We start from the raw sequence: 20,111 nt of genomic DNA, 5'->3' as shown, positions 1-20,111 counted from the left end.
AATTACAGAATTTGCTTAAAAAGGAGCTTTGTGAGTGTTTAATAACATCTACTGATCCAAATAAGCACTATAAGATTATTAGCACACAGCAGCTTTGCCCAAATTTTGAAAGGCCCACAGGGATGATGGTTCATTGTTTATTCTAACAAGTTATATTTCCCTGAAGCCTGGCAGATCCTTTCCTAAAATCAAAAGTATTTGTTCAAGAGGCAAGTTTTCATTATCTGAGTACCTTCCATACATCTCTTCAAAAATCTCTTATTAACTTCCAAGAATATTTCTTATAAATATTTGAATTTCTAAAATGAATGCTATTTAGCAACATTTTCTTTAAATATTTTTTGAAGATTTAAATAAAATAGTAGTAGTATTTTATTTCATTTAACAGTGGCACATCTTACCATGACTACCAACAGTAATAGTGATATTAATAATAATGCTAATTTCAGCTAATTTTTACTGAGAACTGATGAATATTATATTAAATGCATAATTAATACTATATTAATATATAAATCATAAATATATAAACAGGATTAAAATTAAACCTTTTAAAAGTCAGTCTCCATTAATATGGGGCTTCCCTGGTGGCTCAGAGGATAAAGCATCTGCCTGCAATGTAGGAAATCCGGGTTCGATCCCTGGGTTGGGAAGATCCCCTGGAGAAGGAAATGGCAACCCACTCCAGTATTCTTGCCTGGATAATCCCATGGACAGAGGAGCCTGGCTGGCTACAGTCCATGGGGTCGCAAAGAGTCAGACATGACTGAGTGACTTCACTTTCTTTCTTTCTTTCTTTCTTTTCTACATTAATATATCCCCAACTTAGCAATATAATAAAGTAAAGCATACATTTTCCTGGTGACATTAGATAAATGTTCTAGCTCAGAGTTACTGATTTTATAACTATATTAAGTTTTCCCTTGATTATGTTTCTAGATTATAATCTGATGGGTTGAATTATCCAATAATTTAGGACTTCTCAAAAATCAGATGAATGAAAATAAGGCTGTAATTTCAGCAGGTGTCACTTATATAATTCCTTTCAGAATTTTAGGGATGGCAACAGATAGAAGAAAACTTGGGAACAGTCTTCCAAGGCCACCATAGACTTTTCCTGACCTCATTACGGAAGAAACAGTAAACTTTAAATGCATTGGAGGATTGTAAATTTAGAGCTGGTTGAACTTCAGAGATTATCTAATTTTCTCCTTAAATTTTATAGATGAGAAAAACGAGAAGCAAGAGGTTAGCAAAAAATGCTTCGATCAGAGAACTAAGGTCCTGGTAGAACTACAGTGGAATCTTAGGCTTCCACAGTGCTGTAAATAATTGTGATATAAATCACCTGATAATTACTATTGGTAACTAAAACTTTCTGAAACAGAAGTTATAGGAAATAAACATTTCTGGACAATATATAAATTCAAGAGAGTTCTGTCCCTTTCTGGGAATAAATGAGTTGCTCCTAATGCGTCGAAGTAAGAAAAAATCAACTATTAATAATATTATACTAAATTAATGCTTCAAAAGTAACACACAGTTAGCCCCACAGATTCAACCAACTTCAGATTAAAATATTTGGAAAAACAATTTCAGAAAGTTCCAAAAAGCAAAACTTATTTTCTACACCCTGGAAACTATATAGGATTTATACTGTATTGTATAACATAAGTAATCCAGAGACAATTTATAATATTTGGAAGGGTATGCATAGGTTATATGTAAATATTATGTCATTTTATAGAAGAGACTTGAGCATCCTTGGGATTTTGGCATCCACAGGGTTCCTAGAAACTATCCCCCACGGATACCAAAGAAGGCCTTTAGTCAATTATTAACAACAGCAATAGTGGTAAAGGATAAGGAAAAGTAAAAGAGGCATTTATTCTTTCTCTGGACTCACATCCAGAGAAAATCAGAACTAGTTGGATACTTCCATTTGCCTGTTGCACAGACAGACACAGGAACACATGGGTATCCAAGTCAAAGTTAAAGATTTAACAAGATTTACATTTACCCTGGACTTATATAAAGGGTTCTTTACAGATTTATTCTTTCTATGCATCCAAGTAAATAATAAATAATGTCTCAATAACTATTTATTTTCTAGTATAATAAATGTCAAAATAGTTTTTTAATATTCTTTATATTAAATGTTATCAACTCATCCATAGAAGTTAAGATTTAACAACCAAATCTAGCTATTAATTAATAATAAAAGAGCCTGAATAATGGGTTGAGTTGTAAGCCACAAGTGAGTTCAAATTTTGGCTGTTTATTATACTAAGTGAGTGACCTTGGACAAATGACTTAACCTCTCTTGAATTGAGAGCTCTAAGGCCTGATATTGATTGAGGGCAAGATAAAATGAGATAAATTATGTAAAGCACCTAGTATGGCATCCCAACAGAGCAGCATAAAATCAATGTTAGTTCACTTTCCCATTACTCTTTTGGCCAGAAACTTACCAGATTCATTGACCTTGGTCTTCAGTAGGATTTGACTACAGTAATCACAGGCATCCTAATTTAGGTATTAGGATGAAAGGGGTATAAGAGGTTATCTATGAATTTGGACAAAACTCCACATATTCAGCCTCAAACTGTATGAGCACTTTCAGATCAAAGTCCTAATGCTCTTATGCCTAGTCTCTCCCCAGCCACTTAAGAAACATGACAGCTTGGCTACTATTTGGTTCTTCGGTTTGAGGCAATAGTTCTACGAAAAACCTCTGTGCGGCTCTTCCTAGCAAGATGTTCAATAGACTTTTTATAGAAATATTAGGACAATTCAGTGTGACAAAAAATGTTGGCTACTCCTTAGGTAAAAAGCACTGTACTGCTGTTGGGAAGCAAGAGTGAACTATGGTATCGTCCCTTTTCTTTAGAAGCTCAAGATCAGGCAAGTAGACAACTAATTAAGTTGGTCGCATTTGTCAAACATTTTAAAATTGATCAGAAATGCAGAAAATGTAAAAGGTGATTTTGATGAAAACACTAATGTAGAATATTGCAATTTTTCTGTGAAAATATTTTATGGAAGCATAATCAGTTTGTACTCTGGCTTTTAAAATATTTTAAGAAAGAAAATATTTCATGGAAAGAAATGAATAATCAAGAATAAAAATCTTCTTTGGGTTGATGGTCTCAAGAAAAGAGGTTTAAACCAAGCTGAACCTGCAGATGAAAGAAGTGTATTTTGTAAGGAAAGCCATTAAAAACACCTTATTACACGTTGTAAAGTCCAACAGCAGAGGGAATTGTGACTCATTTAAACTCTAACAAATGACGAATCCATGTAAGTGGGTCTCACAGGCAGTTTATAATCAATCATAGTCAATGAATCTGTGAGTAAGTGGCACACCAGCCAAAGAACAGAGAATGAATGGAGTCTTTTAGGCTAATTTGGATATAACACAATGTTTAAATAAGTGTTATGAAGCTTAGAGAAAAACAACTGAATAAACCATACTTTATCCTTCTGAAATAGGTAGGAAATTGCGCCAAATAAAAGTCATAACTGCTGGGCTTTGTTTAACAATATTACGATGCTAAAATAAACTGTGAGGCAGTCCTGATGTTATGCCAGGTAATGACAATAAAAGACCAAATCTGTCCAATTTTACTAATGATGTTTAAAAACATGACAGGTAAAATGAATTAAAAATATAATCCAATGTAAACTGCATTTACTGTGTTCATGTCAACTACATTCAATTATATGGTAAAGGATCCATTCACTTTATAAACAAATGTTAAAATCCTATTGTGAGCAATGCCCTGTGCTAGGTGATGCAGGAATAACACTGAATTTACTACCTCTTAGAACACAGAACAAAGAGTATGGGAAACAAAGAAAGATGTGTCTAAAAAAGTTCTTTGGCATATATACATTCCTAAATCAAAGAGTAACACTGATAAGAATACTACTGTCTATGTACTCTACAGAGTGCATTTTCATATATATTATTGATACATGGCTTTCAGAATCCTTGCCAGGCTCAGAGGTAAGGGACACCTACCCTTATCCACAATAATAAAAGGAAGATTAGATATGAGCTCTCAGCTCACCATCTAAATCTTTTCCATTAAAATAGGCTAAGCTTCTTATGAACATGTGTTTTAGTTTCATGACGCTGACATTCAAATAAAGAAGTAGCACTAGGATGAGGTACCATTAAAACATGTGAATTGTTACAATTTATATAATATTTAAACAAGCAAATAGAACAATACACAAGCAACCTAGGCAAAAAGGAATTCTTATAAGAGGCTGACTTTTCCTCTTCACAATCACAAAGAACTGTTGATTCAAGAAATGTCAAAATTGTCTTCTAAGTGAGCCACACAGAATAGTTCTTAAAGTGTTTATTTTTTGGTTTTCAATTCTCTGGTCCTAAACAAGCACGAAGTGAATGTTCAACAAATACAAAGATGCTAATCAAGTAGCAGCACCTTCATCTTCTGTTTTTAAAGCAACACTCCCTATTCTGAGTTACCAAGTGACTGAGCTGCCAATCACACCCTTTGTAACATGAGCTATAAGAAACTGGCTTTGAAAATAAAGGCTTTCTGGCTGACAGCATGACTATGGGAGGTTCTCCATTTAACTATCAGACACTATTTTTTTGTTTGTTTAGTTTATCTTTCAGTTTAAAAATATAATGTAAATGAAAGATTGTCACTTAGAAGCAACTAAATTTTTTAAAGAAATGATTCATTATTGCTGATGTCCTTTGTAATGGAAATTACAGCAAGTATAAAATACATTGCACACACCATGTTTTAAAGATACTATTCATGAGAATTCTGACTCTAATAGTAGTGAAGTCTAATTTTATTTCATTTTGGAAAGGTATACCATAAATACAGCAGAAAAAGAGCTCCTGTGAAGGCTTGATCTGCAATTGAAAAATCATGAAAAGAAGCCTTCAGAGTTTTCAAAAAGAAAGTCATATTAATTAGCCTTTGAAATTAGTCGTTTTTATTAAAGAATGTGGCAAGTGCTTTTGTCAGGCACACAAAACCTATTTAACATTTTTTAAACTCTCAAAAATTAATACCATTAAACTTTTTTATTTTAAAATGTTGTGTTACCTAACTTCATAATTTTGTACTTCCATATCAAGTATGCTACAAATGTATCTATGAAAAAAGGATAATCAATAAAAGTAAATAAACACACAGAGCCTCTATTTCAGTAAACACTGTTTATTAAAAACTTAATCTAATATCAATGAAATTAATTTCAATATAGGAATGCAAATTAAAAAGTATACCAAATATTGTTGCACACTTTAATTTTTAATAACCTCACGTTCTGTTGGAAATAAATTAACTTTCTAACAATGCAAATGTTGATCTGTGGAATAGTGCATGCTGTATTCAAAAATGCATACTAATTACCATATTAAAGATTGAACAATTTAGAAGTAAAGAAACAGGTTTAATTTTTATTAACTTGGTGTTTTCCCAACTCATTTGGCCACAAAACTCATTTTCAGCAAAAAATATGTTAATATTTCCTGCTAGAATAGTTTTGATAGAATGAAGATCATTTGTCAGAAGATACTTCTCTAATTCAAATTAATCGTGTTAGTACTCAATTTTAACCATTTTTTCCCAAAGAAAAATCATCAGAAATGCATTCAAAGCAAAGCATTCTGAAGAATCCATCATTGATCTTTTCAGTCAACAATAACAGAATTATCCCTGAAACCCTATCACCAACTGTTAACACTCCTGGTCTCAGCAGTTTTAATAACCTTGGAGTCACCAAGGTGATATATTGAAGAAAGAGTTCAACCTGACATGTATAATCTTAGTTAATGCATCTTGTAGTCATCACAATATTTGCCACCATAATGCCTAAGAGTATCACAGTACATGTCAAAGCATCGTATCTCAAGTCCAGCTCACAATACCATAAAACCCACCTCCAACAATAAAAGGTGGAGCATTATACCAAGAGACATGGAAAGGATGAAGTATAGTGTTTAAATTCTGGAGTCGTTTTTGTTGATTTTAATTATCTTTTAGTGGGATTCAGTTAAGGTGTTAATTTACATTTTACAAATTCTCTGCAAACCAAGCTGGTCTCTGTTTTTCTGCACCAAAGAAGCTGTAATATTTTGTTGAAATACATAGAAAACAAAGAGCTGTACTAGTATCAGACAGATATAACTTTAAGGAAAAAAGCATTACTAGACATAGGAGAGATATTTCATAATGCTAAGAAAAAGTCAATTCACAAGAAAGATAAAATAATTCTTAATTTATATCCATAAAATAACATATGAGTAGCATACAGAATAAGTCTATATTTAAAACTATAATTAAACCTACAAATCTGTATTTTTAATGTCTATATGGACATTTCATAGTATTATTTAATATTTATTAAGCACTTCTTTACCTGAGCCTTTTAATCAAGTACTGAGTACAAATCACCATCTCCTGCCTTATTTGCTTTGCCATTAAATTATGGGCTTTCAACAGACACATGAACATTCCCATTCATCTTAATGGTGCATTAATGTCACCAGGCTGTAACTTTCCTAGAAGAATGTGTGCCCATTCTATTAAGTAAGAACGAGGCCAAATATTCCATGCTTCCTTTTTTAGGAGCCTTATTTTATAAAAATGAAGGCATCAAAATATACTTGAATTGAAAAATATAAAATCATACTCAACTCTAAGATTTTAATAAGTTAGAGTGTTCTATTTATTGAATACAAATAACTTTACAGCAGGAAGGGTTCTCAGAGATGTCAGAATCTCAGCTCCATAATTTATTAGCCTTGTTACACTGGGCAAGTTCTCTAATCTTTCTGTGCTTCAGTTCTCCCAGCTTATGGTGATAAGATGGGAGAACTAAGATTAAACTGGTGACAGTCATAGTACAAACTTTGTAGGATTGTTATTAGGTGTAAATGAAACAATACATCTAAGAAACCTAGAATAGACTCTGGTACCCACTTGTAAGTGCCATGAGTATGGGTCTGTAGTAGTTGTGGATGTCGTGATGATTCTAGTAGTGATGGTAGTGGAACCATACAGAACAATAATAGTAATAGAAAAAGTAGAAGTAGTAATGGCAGTGATCGTAGTAGTGGTGGTAACAGTAGTAATAGTAACAGTATTAACGATATCATAGGAGTAGAGCTAGAAGAACTATTGTGATCATCTTCATTGTCAGTACAATCATCAACTTCCAGGGGGTCACACATTAAAATATTTCCAGAAATTACACAAGTGATATCAATGAATGAAGTAATCCAGACCTAAGAGAAGTATTGAGGAGTACAGAAAATAAGAAAACCTATGCCCTGTTTAAATACATTCAAATTTATTACTTGAAACACTGATGTCACTGAGGAAAAACAAAAGTATGTGACATAGATCTTTAGCAAGAATTAACAATTCACAACCTCTGATTTAGTCCAAGTTATGCCATTTAAAATCGAAAGAAAGAAGGTTGTTAGCATACCTAGTCATTGTGCTTGAACGTACCCTAAGTTTTCTTTTTATTCTTTCATTTCCCCAAATTATAACCCTTCCACCCTCTCCACAAAATCCTGAGTGTTGATATGTATATGTTTGCAGCTACTATTTTTCAGCATTCCCAAGTTTTACAAGGCTTGGATTTGACACTTAGGGTCTCACTTCAAGTCTTTCTTTTGCCCACCCTCCTTGTAACTGTTCTCTGTGACTATGTCATGCATTCAGACTACTTAGCAAGCCTGCTGATATCCATCTTTCACACATACCCAGGCCCTCTGAGTTAAGTTGCAGCAAGCAACATTGTCAATGCTGGTGGGCTGGCTACATTCCAGAACCTCATCACTGGTAACCTTCTCTATCCTTTTGATCTTAAGTATGGCTTATAGGTGATATTGATGAAATGACTAAAGGAACCAGATGTGCTGTTTCTGGTGGTGATCCCTGTCACAGTCACAGAGAGATGAGAATCCTACACATTACAGTATAGACATTCAGCTGATTTAGAGATTGTTGATGCATTACACGCTTTGTCTCAACAGGGTCATGGTTTGCAGTTTTAAAGTGACAGTGAAAATGTTTAGCTTCATTTTTCTCAGTCAAATTTATAAATATAGTAATACAGATTTCTGAAATTTGTTTTACTACAATGAATCTAAAACAAAACAAAACAAAAAAACCCACAAACAGTACAACGTCTTCTGCATTTATTAGGTGTTGCAATACTCAGTTACACCTACAATCATCTATACCAACCTAAAGGTTTCATGACTTGGTAGTAAAATCTGATTTTTCTTCACAATAATATAAATATATTCTAGAACCACAGAATTAGTCTCAGATGGAACTTTTCTAAACTTTAAGATCAAATAGATCTTAAGTGTGTAAAATAAAGATATAATGTAGAAAACCAGAGTAAAAAAGCTGGCTTAAAATTCAACATTAAAAAAACTAAGATCATGGCATCTAGTCTCATCACTTCATGGCAAATAGAAGGGGAAAAAGTGGAAGCAGTGGCAGATTTTATTTTCTTGGTCCAAAATCAATGTGGATGATGACTGGAGCCATGAAATTAAAAGACCCTTTCTTTTTTGGAAGGAAAGCTATGACAAACCTAGACAGCATACTAAAATGCAGAGACATCACTTTGCTTACGGTCACAGGTCCATATAGTCAAAGCTATGGTTTTTCCAGTAGTCATGTACAGATGTGAGAGTTGTACCATAAAGAAGGCTTAGCACCAAAGAATTGATGCCTTTGCATTGTGGTGCTTGAGAAGAGTCTTGAAAGTCCTTGGACTGCAAGGAGATCAAACCAGTCAATCCTAAAGGAAACCAGTCCTGAATATTCATTGGAAGGACTGATGCTAAAGCTGAAACTCCAACACTTTGGCCACCTGATGCAAAGAACTGACTCACTGGAAAAGACCTGATGCTGGGAAAGATTGAAGGCAGGAGGAGAAGGGGATGCCAGAGATTAAGGTGGTTGGATGACATCACCGACTTGATGGACATGAAAAAACTGGATAATTATTATCCAATTATAATTCCAAAGGGCTCAAAGATCCCCCCACTAAACATTATTTAAGAATCAGAGGTTAAAGGTTTCCCTGTTGGCTCAGTAGTAAAGAATCTGACTGCCAATGCAGCAGATATAGGGTGGATCTCTGATCCGGGAAGATCCCACATGCTGTGTGACAGCTAAGCCCATGTACCACAACTGCTGAGCCTGGGCTCTAGAGCCTGGGAGCTGCAAATACTGAGACCACATGCTGCAACTACTAAAGTCTGCTAGAGCTTGTGCTCTGCAACGAGAGAAGCCGTCATGAGAAGCCTGTGCATTACAGCTAGAGAGCGGCCCTTGCTTTCCGTAACCAGAGAAAAGCTCACGCAGCAGTGAAAAGCCAGTACAGCCAAAAGTAAATAAATTAATGAAATGACTAAAAAAGAAAAAAAGAACCAGAGGGTAAGATCTCACTGGATTGAACAGACCAAGTTGAAAAGAATTTATGTAGAATTTCTGTCACCAATTAACATTAACTATATCAACCAACACTTGTCCTAGAGTCCATTCTCAGATCAGATTTCTTACCACCACAACAGTAAGATATCATTTTTAAACCATTCTCAGAACTAGTACAAGTCACTGCATGTTCTGAGGTTTAATATATTCTCATGGGTTATGCTACCTTTTGAGATTATAACCTTATTTACATGCTCCTCCGTCCACATTCAGTACATGTCCCCTTAAAACTGAGACATACAGAAATATGGGAAATATTTATTTTCTTTAGATACTTCCCCTGTTCTCACCTAATTCATATATGAATCAAATCATACAAAGCAGGGTTTCTTACTTGGGTGTCACAGAATAATAAAACCCATTTTAAAAGTTCTCAAGGTCTTATAAACTTGAGATGTGTTTTTCAATACTTTCTTGGATTCATCGTTATGAATATTAACATATTCAAGACTTTGAGAAGTTACACAGGAAAGAAAAAACTTGTTTAAGTTAAATAAGTTACCATGTACCTTTTTCTCATATATATATTACCCACTGAAGCATCATGTAGATGACTACTTATTTCAAGTTGCCAGTCAGTAAAATCCTATTTCTAGATGCTTGGAGAAAAATGGTATAAATGTAGCCACACAGCAATCTAACCTCAGTTTATTTACAACATTGGCCCAACACACTTAGCAACTGTTGCCAAGAGCATTACTGTCACCAACAATACTACTGGATGTGAGGATCACCCTTCACTGATAATTAAGTGAGTCCTATTTGGTCCAGGATTCCATGCCTGAGTTGGGAAGGTCCCCTGGAGGACATCATGGCAACCCACTCCAGTATTCTTGCCTGGAGAATCCCATCGACAGAGGAGCCGTGGGCTACACTCCATTGGGTCGCACAGGGTGGGACACAACTGAAGCAACTTAGCACACACTCAGGCACTTCTCTTATTGCTGTTTGCTTTTTGCTGATTTCAAGAGCAATGAAGAATGTATTTATCTCCTTTTTGGCAATTTTAGATCTGCAGTTACTTTTGGAGGAGAGAATGTGCCAACCTTCTCATTCACCCACAGCCAGAGACAAATATTCTTAACAGAATTTATTTTTATCTCTTCAAGAACATATAAAGATGTAGAAATAGTTACCAAATGAGAGAGTTAATTCTTAGCTAGGTTGATAGGGAATCTGGGTCCCTCTAGGAGGAGAAAGGAACAACTTTTATTTTCTATATTTCTTTGTCTTAGTCACATAAGATGTTTTTTTTTTAAGCTCTGAGTTGTTATGGCAACAATCTATTTTGCCTAAGACTAACTTTCTTAGTCAGAATGATCTCTGTTCGTCTCCAAGGCAAACCATTCAATATCACGGTAATATAAGTCTATGTCTGACCGGTAATGCTGAAGAAGCTGAAGTTGAATGGTTCTATGAAGACCTACAAGACCTTCTAATATTAACACTGAAAAAAGATGTGCTTTTCATTATATGGGGCTGGAATGTAAAAGTAGGAAGTCAAGAAACACATGGAGTAACAGGCAAATTTGGCCTTAGAGTACAGAATGAAGCAGGGAAAAGGCTAACAGGGTTGTCAAGAGAAGGCACTGGGCATAGCAAACACCCTCTTCCAACAACACAAGATGCTAAACATGGACATCATCAGATGGCTAACACCGAAATTAGATTGATTATATTTTTTTTTCCTTTGCAGCCAAAGACAGAGAAGCTGTCTACAGTCAGCAAAAACAAGACTGGAAGATGACTGTGGCTCAGATCACGGACAATATGCCAAATTCAGACTTAAATTGAAGATAATAGGGAAAACCACTAGACTATTCAGGTATGACCTAAATCAAATCCCTTAATATTATATAGTGGAAGTGAGAAATAGATTTAAGGGACTAGATCTGATAGATAGAGTGCCTGATGAACTATGGATGGAGGTTCATGACATTGTACAGGAGACAGGGAGCAAGACCATTCCCAAGAAGAAGAAATGCAAAAAAGCAAAATGGCTGTCTGAGGATCCCTTACAAATAGCTGTGAAAGAAGAGAAGTGAAAAGCAAAGGAGAATAGGAAAACTATACCATTTGAATGCAGAGTTCCAAAGAATAGCAAGGAGAGATAAGAAAGCCTTCCTCGGTATCAGTGCAAAGTAATAGAGGAAAACAATAGAATGGGAAAGACTAGATATCTCTTCAAGAAAATTAGAGATACCAAGGGAACATTTCATGCAAAGACGGGCACAATAAAGGACAGAAATGGTATGGGCCTGATAGAAGCAGAAGATATTAAGAAGAGGTGGCAAGAATACACAGAAAAACTATACAAAAAAGATCTTTACAACCGAGATAATCAAGATGGTGTGATCACTCACCTAGAGGTCCTAGAGCCAGACATCCTGGAATGTGAAGTCAGGTGGGCCTTAGGAAGCATCACTACAAACAAAGCTAGTGGAGGTGATGGAATTCCAGTTGGGCTATTTCAAATCCTAAAAGACGATGCTGTGAAAGTGCCGCACTGAATATGCCAGCAAATTTGGAAAACTCAGCAGTGGCCACAGGACTGGAAAATGTCAGTTTCCATTCCAATCCCAAAGAAAGGCAATGCCAAAGAATGCTCAAACTACTGCACATTGCACTCATCTCACACGCTAGTAAAGTAATGCTCAAAATTCTCCAGGCCAGGCTTCAACGATACATGAACCGTGAACTTCCAGATGTTCAAGCTGGTTTTAGAAAAGGCAGAGGAACCAGAAATCAAATTGCCAACATCCGCTGGATCATCAAAAAAGCGAGAGTTCCAGAAAAACATCTATTTCTACATTATTGACTATGCCAAAGTCTTTAACTGTGTGGATCACAACAAACTGTGTGAATTTCTGAAAGAGATGGGAATACCAGACCACCTGACTTGCCTCTTGAGAAACCTATATGCAGGTCAGGAAGCAACAGTTAGAATTGGACATGGAACAACAGACTGGTTCCAAATAGGAAAAGGAGTACGTCAAGGCTGTATATTGTCACCCTGCTTATTTAACTTATACGCACAGTACATCATGAGAAAAGCTGGGCTGGATGAAGCACAAGCTGGAATCACGACTGCTGGGAGAAAAATCAATAACCCAGATATGCAGATGATACCACCCTTCTGGCAGAAAGTGAAGAAGAACTAAAGAGCCTCTTGATGAAAGTGAAAGAGAATGAAAAAGTTGGCTTCAAGCTCAACATTCAGAAAACTTAGATCATGGCATCCGATCCCATCATTTCATGGCAAATAGACAGAGAAACAGTGTAAACAGTGGCAGATTTTATTTTGGGGGGGCTCCAAAATCATTGCAGATGGTGATTGTAGCCATGAAATTAAAAGACACTTACTCCTTGGAAGGAAAGTTATGAGCAACCTAGACAGCATATGAAAAAGCAGAGATGTCACTTTGCTAACAAAGGTCCATCTAGTCAAGGCCATGTTTTTCCAGTAGTCATGTATGGATGTGAGAGTTGGACTATAAAGAAAGCTGAGCCCCCAAGGATTGATGCTTTTGAACTGTGGTGTTGGAGAAGACTCTTGAGAGTCCCTTGGACTGCAAGGAAATCCAACTAGTCCATCCTAAGGGAGATCAGTCCTGGGTGTTCCTTGGAAGGACTGATGTTGAAGCTGAAACTCCAGTACTTTGGCCACCTCATGCGAAGAGCTGACTCATTGGAAAAGACCCTGATGCTGGGAAAGATTGAGGGCAGGAGGAGAAAGGGTTGACACAGGATGAGATGGTTGGATGGCATGACCAACTCAATGGAATGGGTTTGGCTGGACTCCGGGAGTTGGTGATGGACAGGGAGGCCTGGCGTGCTATAGTCCATGGGGTCGCAAAGAGTTGGGCATGACTGGGCAATTGATCTGAACTGAACTGAAGTTTCTTTAATCCCAGAGCTAATGATTACACACACAAAAAAACAACTCACCTTGCTCAAGGATATGTATGTTGTGGGAGTGGGTCTGGTAAGACCTTTCTATCATCAGTAACTAATTGAAAAAGTACATAAGGACTTGATAAGACTAGCAGGTGGGGCTCTCTATACCCCTTCGATGTCCATGTCAGAAGCTTTCTCCATCCCTTTCCATTAATAAAAATGCCACACGAAGCTCCAAGTGACTGAAGCCATGTCTTTGGTCCCAAAGTGAAATTCTTTCTTTCAGAGATCACGAATCTGACACCCTTCACCATAAGCTATCACTAGGAAGTTATACCAACGTTACATTTTAATAGTGGGATACAGAGAAGTTATCATAGATTTGCTAAAAACCTTTGATACATTTGAGAGTTCTCAAATAAGTAATATACTAAGTCAAAGTCTAAAGCAATTAAAATACACAGGGAGTGAGGTTAGTCAGACAGAAAAAGACAAACACTGTATAATTGCACCTATATGTGGACTTAAAACACCCAAACTCATAAAAACAGAGTAGAATGACAGCTACTAGGGGACAGGGGTTGGAAATTGGAGAAATACTACTTGAGATTACAAACTTACAACTAGGAGATCAGTAAGTCTTGCAGATCTAATGCATCGCATAATAATTAGAGTCAATAATACTGAATTAAAAACTTCAAAGTTTCAATGGGACTAGATCTTTAATAGTTCTTACCAGAAAAAAGAAATGATATTTAGATATGTCATGTGATAGAGGTGTTAGCTAACGCTTCAGTGGTAGTCACATTGTAATTATAAATGTACCAAATCTACACATTGCACAAGGTCACATGTCAACTGTATCTCAATTAAAAAAATATATACAAAGGATGACCTCAATAGAAATATGTACATTCTGGAATTTTCTCCAAAAGGTTTAGGTCATAAAGCCTTCCTTATTTAATAATACTGACTATCTCTATGGAAAACTTATGCTTTCTTTTCTCTTTAGGATTTCTCTTCTGTTTAGAAGAAAAACATGTTATCATTATTGTATTGCATCGGTGACAACTTCCTTAGTGCTAGCACATTCCCCAGGGTTTTTATAATAGCTCAAAAAGAAATGTGCAAAGGTAGGCAATCAATCATTACAGAGGGCAAACACTTTCTCATTATTTTCTCCTGTGTGACCAACAGTAATGTACTCAACCTTCCTAGGCTTCTGTCTCTTCTGAAAAATGATGGGCTTGTATTAATAATAGAAGATCTATAACTATATTAGATCTAGATTCCTCAAATTATGTCATCATTCTTCCACAAGGTAGTTTATGAATAAGAGCCCATGATTGCTAGGAAATTTACTCAAATTGATTTTCCAGTTTTGTGATAGGTTATTCTAAATCAAGCTTTTTATTTAGAGTTTAGAAACAAATGAGTCTATGATAAACAAGCTGGAGAATATTAAGGACATAATCTACGATTCTAAAGCTGAATTCTGAGTAATCTCTTTGGCAGGACATGTTATCCCTTCTGTGAGTGGACATTCAGTGTTCAAAGCAACGAGCTCTTTGATAGTTGGAAATTTTGGATTCTGTTCTATTTTTAAAAGCTACTATATCAGTATTCATCAACTGTTTGACACAGCCATTCATTTATTTTCAAAAAGGCCATTCTATAATCACACTTCCTTTCAGGAAGCCCACCAACTAAGCAAAAGCCTGAATTACTGATAGCAGTTATACAGGGACCTTCCTGTTGGATACGAACGAAGACTAATTAAACTAATGTGCTAAATTTCAGGCTAATAATTATGGAGAAAGTGGTAAGAAAGCTGATTTTCGTGGTTGTGGACCTTTAATACAAAGTGTAGCAAGCAAAAACATTCTAGAATAAGTATATTTCTTATTTGTACTTTTAGGAAGGTTGATTTAACTATTCTCTAAATGTAAGAAATTTGTTAATTTTTATTAGAAATAATTATAATTAAAAAATATTGACTATCCATTAAAGTAAGTTTTAAATTATATTAAACATAATTAATGAGACATTAAAATAATTCCCCTTGTGGTGGCTAAGTAGGACACAGTTAACCATGTTTTCCAAATACTTCACATAAAGATCCTATTTCTATAAAATAAATCTAATTTTTTCCACTAAATATTCACACACAATTTGAATTATGTTAAGACTAATAAATGCTTTATGATAATTTTTAAAATTCTTAGAACATTCATATATATTTAAAAACTGTTTTCACATAATTCTACTTTTAATATAGTATAAAATGATTAGGAAATTATAAAAATCTGCATAATCCTAAATTATTTCTTAGGTTAGATCAGATATTGTTGGGGCAATTGAAAAGCCACTTGGGTAAACTATTGCTTAGTAATGTTTTGTTACTAAGATGCTATATCAATTATGCTTATATCACTGGATATTTTGGTGAGATTCTGTTATTCACTGCACATAATTCAACTTGAAGTTTCTCCACAGCAATGGACATCAGGTGTTACCTTGAATGGTAACTAAAGAAAGAGGGTTTCCTGTAGAGAAGATCGTTTAATGATACCTATAATAACCCAGTAGGTTTCCACTGAATTAAAAAACAGAAACAATCCTGGAGGTAGGAAAAATCCAGACTAACCAGGAGTCTTAATGCCACAAGGAACTAATACCCACTAGAAGAGAGTGAAATGACCTATCCTCCTTTGTAATCCGAGAACCGAGTTATAAATAGCGAACACAGCACCTAGCTTATCTATCATAATCTGAAATAAAGTGCAATACCTACAAACCCTAGGACTTAGTATGCAGTCACAGTGTAGGAAATAATAAAGTTTATAAAACCACTGCTCTCTAGAAATTTTGGAAATTAGAACATAGAGAAAGCAAATTTTACTACAGAAAAATATAAAATGTAGTCACGGGGTGGTATCAACTGTGATGTTCCAATTTCAGAATACTTCAGAGATCTCCTGTGAGTTAATAAACTGTTCATGAACGCTTTAAAGACTTTTCGAAACCTTTAAATGTGGTATAGTACATATGAACATGATGTCATTTATTAGATTGGACTACTTGTCACTAGTTATTTCCTCAACAATCCTAACAATGAGCAAAGTTTAAAAATGTTGGAGGAAAAAAGTAATAAAACAGATTGCTTATTCATAAAAATGTTACCTATTCAGTTCAGTTCAGTTCAGTCGCTCAGTCCTGTCCAATTCTTTGCGACCCCATGAATCGCAGCACGCCAGGCCTCCCTGTCCATCACCAACTCCTGGAGTTCACTCAGACTCACGTCCATTGAGTCAGTGATGCCATCCAGCCATCTCATCCTCTGTCGTCCCCTTCCCCTCCTGCCCCCAATCCCTCCCAGCATCAGAGTCTTTTCCAATGAGTCAACTCTTCGCATGAGGTTACCTATTAGTTTCTTACAAACTATGACACTCCTACCCTACTTCTGGGTATACACATAAAGAAATATTTTACTTGAATGAATGTTATGGAATCACTAAATGATCCTGGTCTCACTAAACCTCTGTAGGAATGAGGTAATAATGTAAACAACTCATGAGGCAATTTGGTGATTTTAATAATTAATGATGAAAATATATTTACATAATAAAAATTATTATCAAGTTACACATTTAGCCATTGAAAGAAATGGTTTTCTGAAAGATAAATGTATTAAATTCCATTCATTTGTTTTCCTCTTGTTCTTATAGTATAGAAAGCATACATGAACCTGCAATATCTAAAATAAATTCATGTATTTACTTATACTCTAAGAAGTTATTGTCAAAATGGCAGAATAAGTTAAGGAAGAAATTCTCACTGCTCTCCCCAAATACTCAATAATAATATATAAAAAGCCAAAGGACTAAGCTAGATAAGAGAAAATCCCATGGACTAAGAATATATTTTGTCACCAAAGAAGAATAGTTTATGGAAATCTGGTATATTATGAGGCTCATTTTATTGTTTAACATATAAAATGCTTCTACTCATATCTGTTTAGTCCAGTGCTTAATGACATATCAAGCACTTTCTATCTAAGATTCACTTTTCTTTAAAGCAAACTTTAGTTTCATGAATACTTCTTAAAGACGCAGAGAGAAAAGAACAGTTAAAATTTCTAATAAAAATGCTCTTAATTAAAACTTGTCAAAAGCAAGTTAAATGCAAAAAAAAAAAAAAAAAAGAGAGAGAGAGAGAGAATCAGAGACCCATGGTCAAATATGTAGTGAACTAGATATGAGTTAAAGAAAAAATAATGTAAAATATATAAAAAATATTCAATGATCTAAACATTTTTGAAGAAGAGAAATTTTGCCAAATTTAAAATAGTATAATTATAGCTTAAAGCTTTGCTTAAAAGAGACTGAACACATAAAGGACCCTATTCTCATATACCCATATTTAACTATATATTTTCTCTTCAAAAATAATTTTCATCTACATCAAAGGTTTGTGAGACACTCTGAATAGGGAACAAAATCAAAGGCCATTGTGTTTAATAGAAGTTCAGAATGTTCAAATGGAAAGAGTATTCCCTTTCCTTGTGAACTTTCAATTACATTTGATTATTATTAAAAAAGAGATTTCATTTTAAATGGGCCACTAATGGACTGCACCCTACCAGGCTCCTCCGAAAATCCCATGGATGGAGGAGCCTGGTAGGGTGCAGTCCATGGGGTCGCTAAGAGTCAGACACGACTGAGCGACTTCACTTTCACTTTTCACTTTCATGCATTGGAGAAGGAAATGGCAACCCACTCCAGTGTTCTTGCCTGGAGAATCCCAGGGACGGGGTAGCTGGTTGGGCTGCCGTCTATGGGGCTGCACAGAGTCGGACACGACTGAAGTGACTTAGCAGTAGCAGTAGCAATGTAAACCAAGCACAGCCTCCAAATTAAAAGAAATTTTACTCTCATGTGAAAATGAGAATTTGTGTGTGACTGTGTGATCTAATTCGAATTAATCAATCAACTAAATTAATCAACACCAGTATATTTCCATGAATACAAGTAGACACTTTTCTTTGTCTTTATCCATTTATTCTACCTTCTTTCCCATCATTGGGAGAAGCAACCAAGCTCCCAGCTAACTAAATCCTGCCATTTGTGTATTTGATCTCATCTCATCTACTTAGATACAATATTCCAGGATTTCTTACTTCTGTCTACTGCCTGGACACTTTTTTCCCCCTCTCTCCTTTTTCACCCCATCAGTATTCAAACATGACATTATTTCTCTCATTTAAGAAAAAAAAAAAATACCCTCTTGATCTCACCCTCCTCTTCAGCTACTGACCTGGGTCTTTCCTCTTTTTTAATGGTAAAACTTGTTAAAAGTATTGCTCATACTTGCTATCTGTTCTCCAATTCTCTCTTCTCATTCCTTTTGAATCTCCTATTCTCTTCTATTTCCCACCAGTCCACTGAAAATGTTTTTATTAAGATCCCTAATAACATCTGTGTTGCTAAATACGGCAGTCAGTGCTCAATCCTTATCATCTTTGCTCAGTTTGAAGCATTTAACTCAGCTAATCACTATCTCCTCCTTGAAATACTTTCTTGACTTGCCTTCCAAGATACCACACCTACAATATTTGCGGCCCCCTCATTCTACTTTGTTGGTCTCCTAATCTTTCCCACCTCTGTACACTCAAGTGTGTTAGTATGGCATTCTTGGACCACTGATCTTTTGTCTTCTCTAACTCCCTTGAGATCTCAGCAAGCTCTAAATACCATTTTTACTTATATGTCAGCAGCGAGCCCTCCCTCAAAGTACAAATTTTTATGTCCAGCTCCCTGCTGAATATCTCAGAATTAATGTTTCTGAAACTGAGGTGCAGACCTTCCTCTTACACTCTCTCCCAAATTGGTAGTTCCCTCAATTGCTTGCCTTCAGTACTTCATTCCAAAAAGCTTACCATCATTGCTGTCTTTCCCTTCTAATTCACTTTTACAGCAAATCTGCTGCCTCTAAACATTTCTAGAATCTTCCCTTCGTTTATCACCTTCACTGCTTTCACTCAGGTCTAAGCCACTCTAATCCTTCACTCATTGTTAAACTAGCTTTCTGTCTGTTATATCTTCTTCCATATTGATCCTCCTATAGTAAGGATCCTATTCTCAACACAACAGATTAATCCTATTAAAACAAGTCAGATCATGTTACTTGACTGTTTAAAACTCTGCAACAGTTTCCAGTATCACTCAGAGTGCAAACTGAAATCCTTACAATGACCTGTAAGACCTTATACACAATCTGGCCTCCCTCATGTCCTAATTCTTCCTGTCTTCATCTTTTCACTTTATGCATACTGCTCTCCATGCTACTGCTTGAACACATCAGGCAAACTCACACATCAAGGCCTCTGTATTCAACTGCTTTTTCAGCATGGCATGTTCTTTCCACAGATAGACTTATTACCTTTTTACCAAGGTCTTTTCTGGTGCCTTAGCTAAAATCACAACCCTCATTCTTATTTCCTCCCTGACATCTTTTGTTATCCTTCCCTGGTTTATTTTTCTCTTCAGCATTTATCACTACCCAACAAACTTAAATTTATTTACCTTGTTATTATCTGTTTCCCTGTCTAGAATTTAAACTCCATGAAAGAGGAACTTTCTGTGTTTTGCACCCTTACTGCACAGAAAAGTTCTCAGTATATAATAAACA

At 35.5% G+C, this 20,111-nt stretch overlaps 1 protein-coding gene across 5 annotated transcripts in view; it reads right to left on the bottom strand.

Moving 5' to 3' along the window:
- The window catches only part of XRCC4 (X-ray repair cross complementing 4), a 390,397-nt gene that overhangs the window by 233,247 nt on the left and 137,039 nt on the right, over positions 1 to 20,111 (bottom strand). The gene's annotated exons all lie outside the window — the stretch shown is intronic.

The sequence above is a fragment of the Bos javanicus genome, chromosome 7 (assembly GCF_032452875.1).
Source record: "Bos javanicus breed banteng chromosome 7, ARS-OSU_banteng_1.0, whole genome shotgun sequence".
NCBI lineage: Eukaryota > Metazoa > Chordata > Mammalia > Artiodactyla > Bovidae > Bos > Bos javanicus.
Note: the sequence above shows the minus strand (reverse complement) of the source record. Positions and strands in the feature narration are given on the sequence as shown.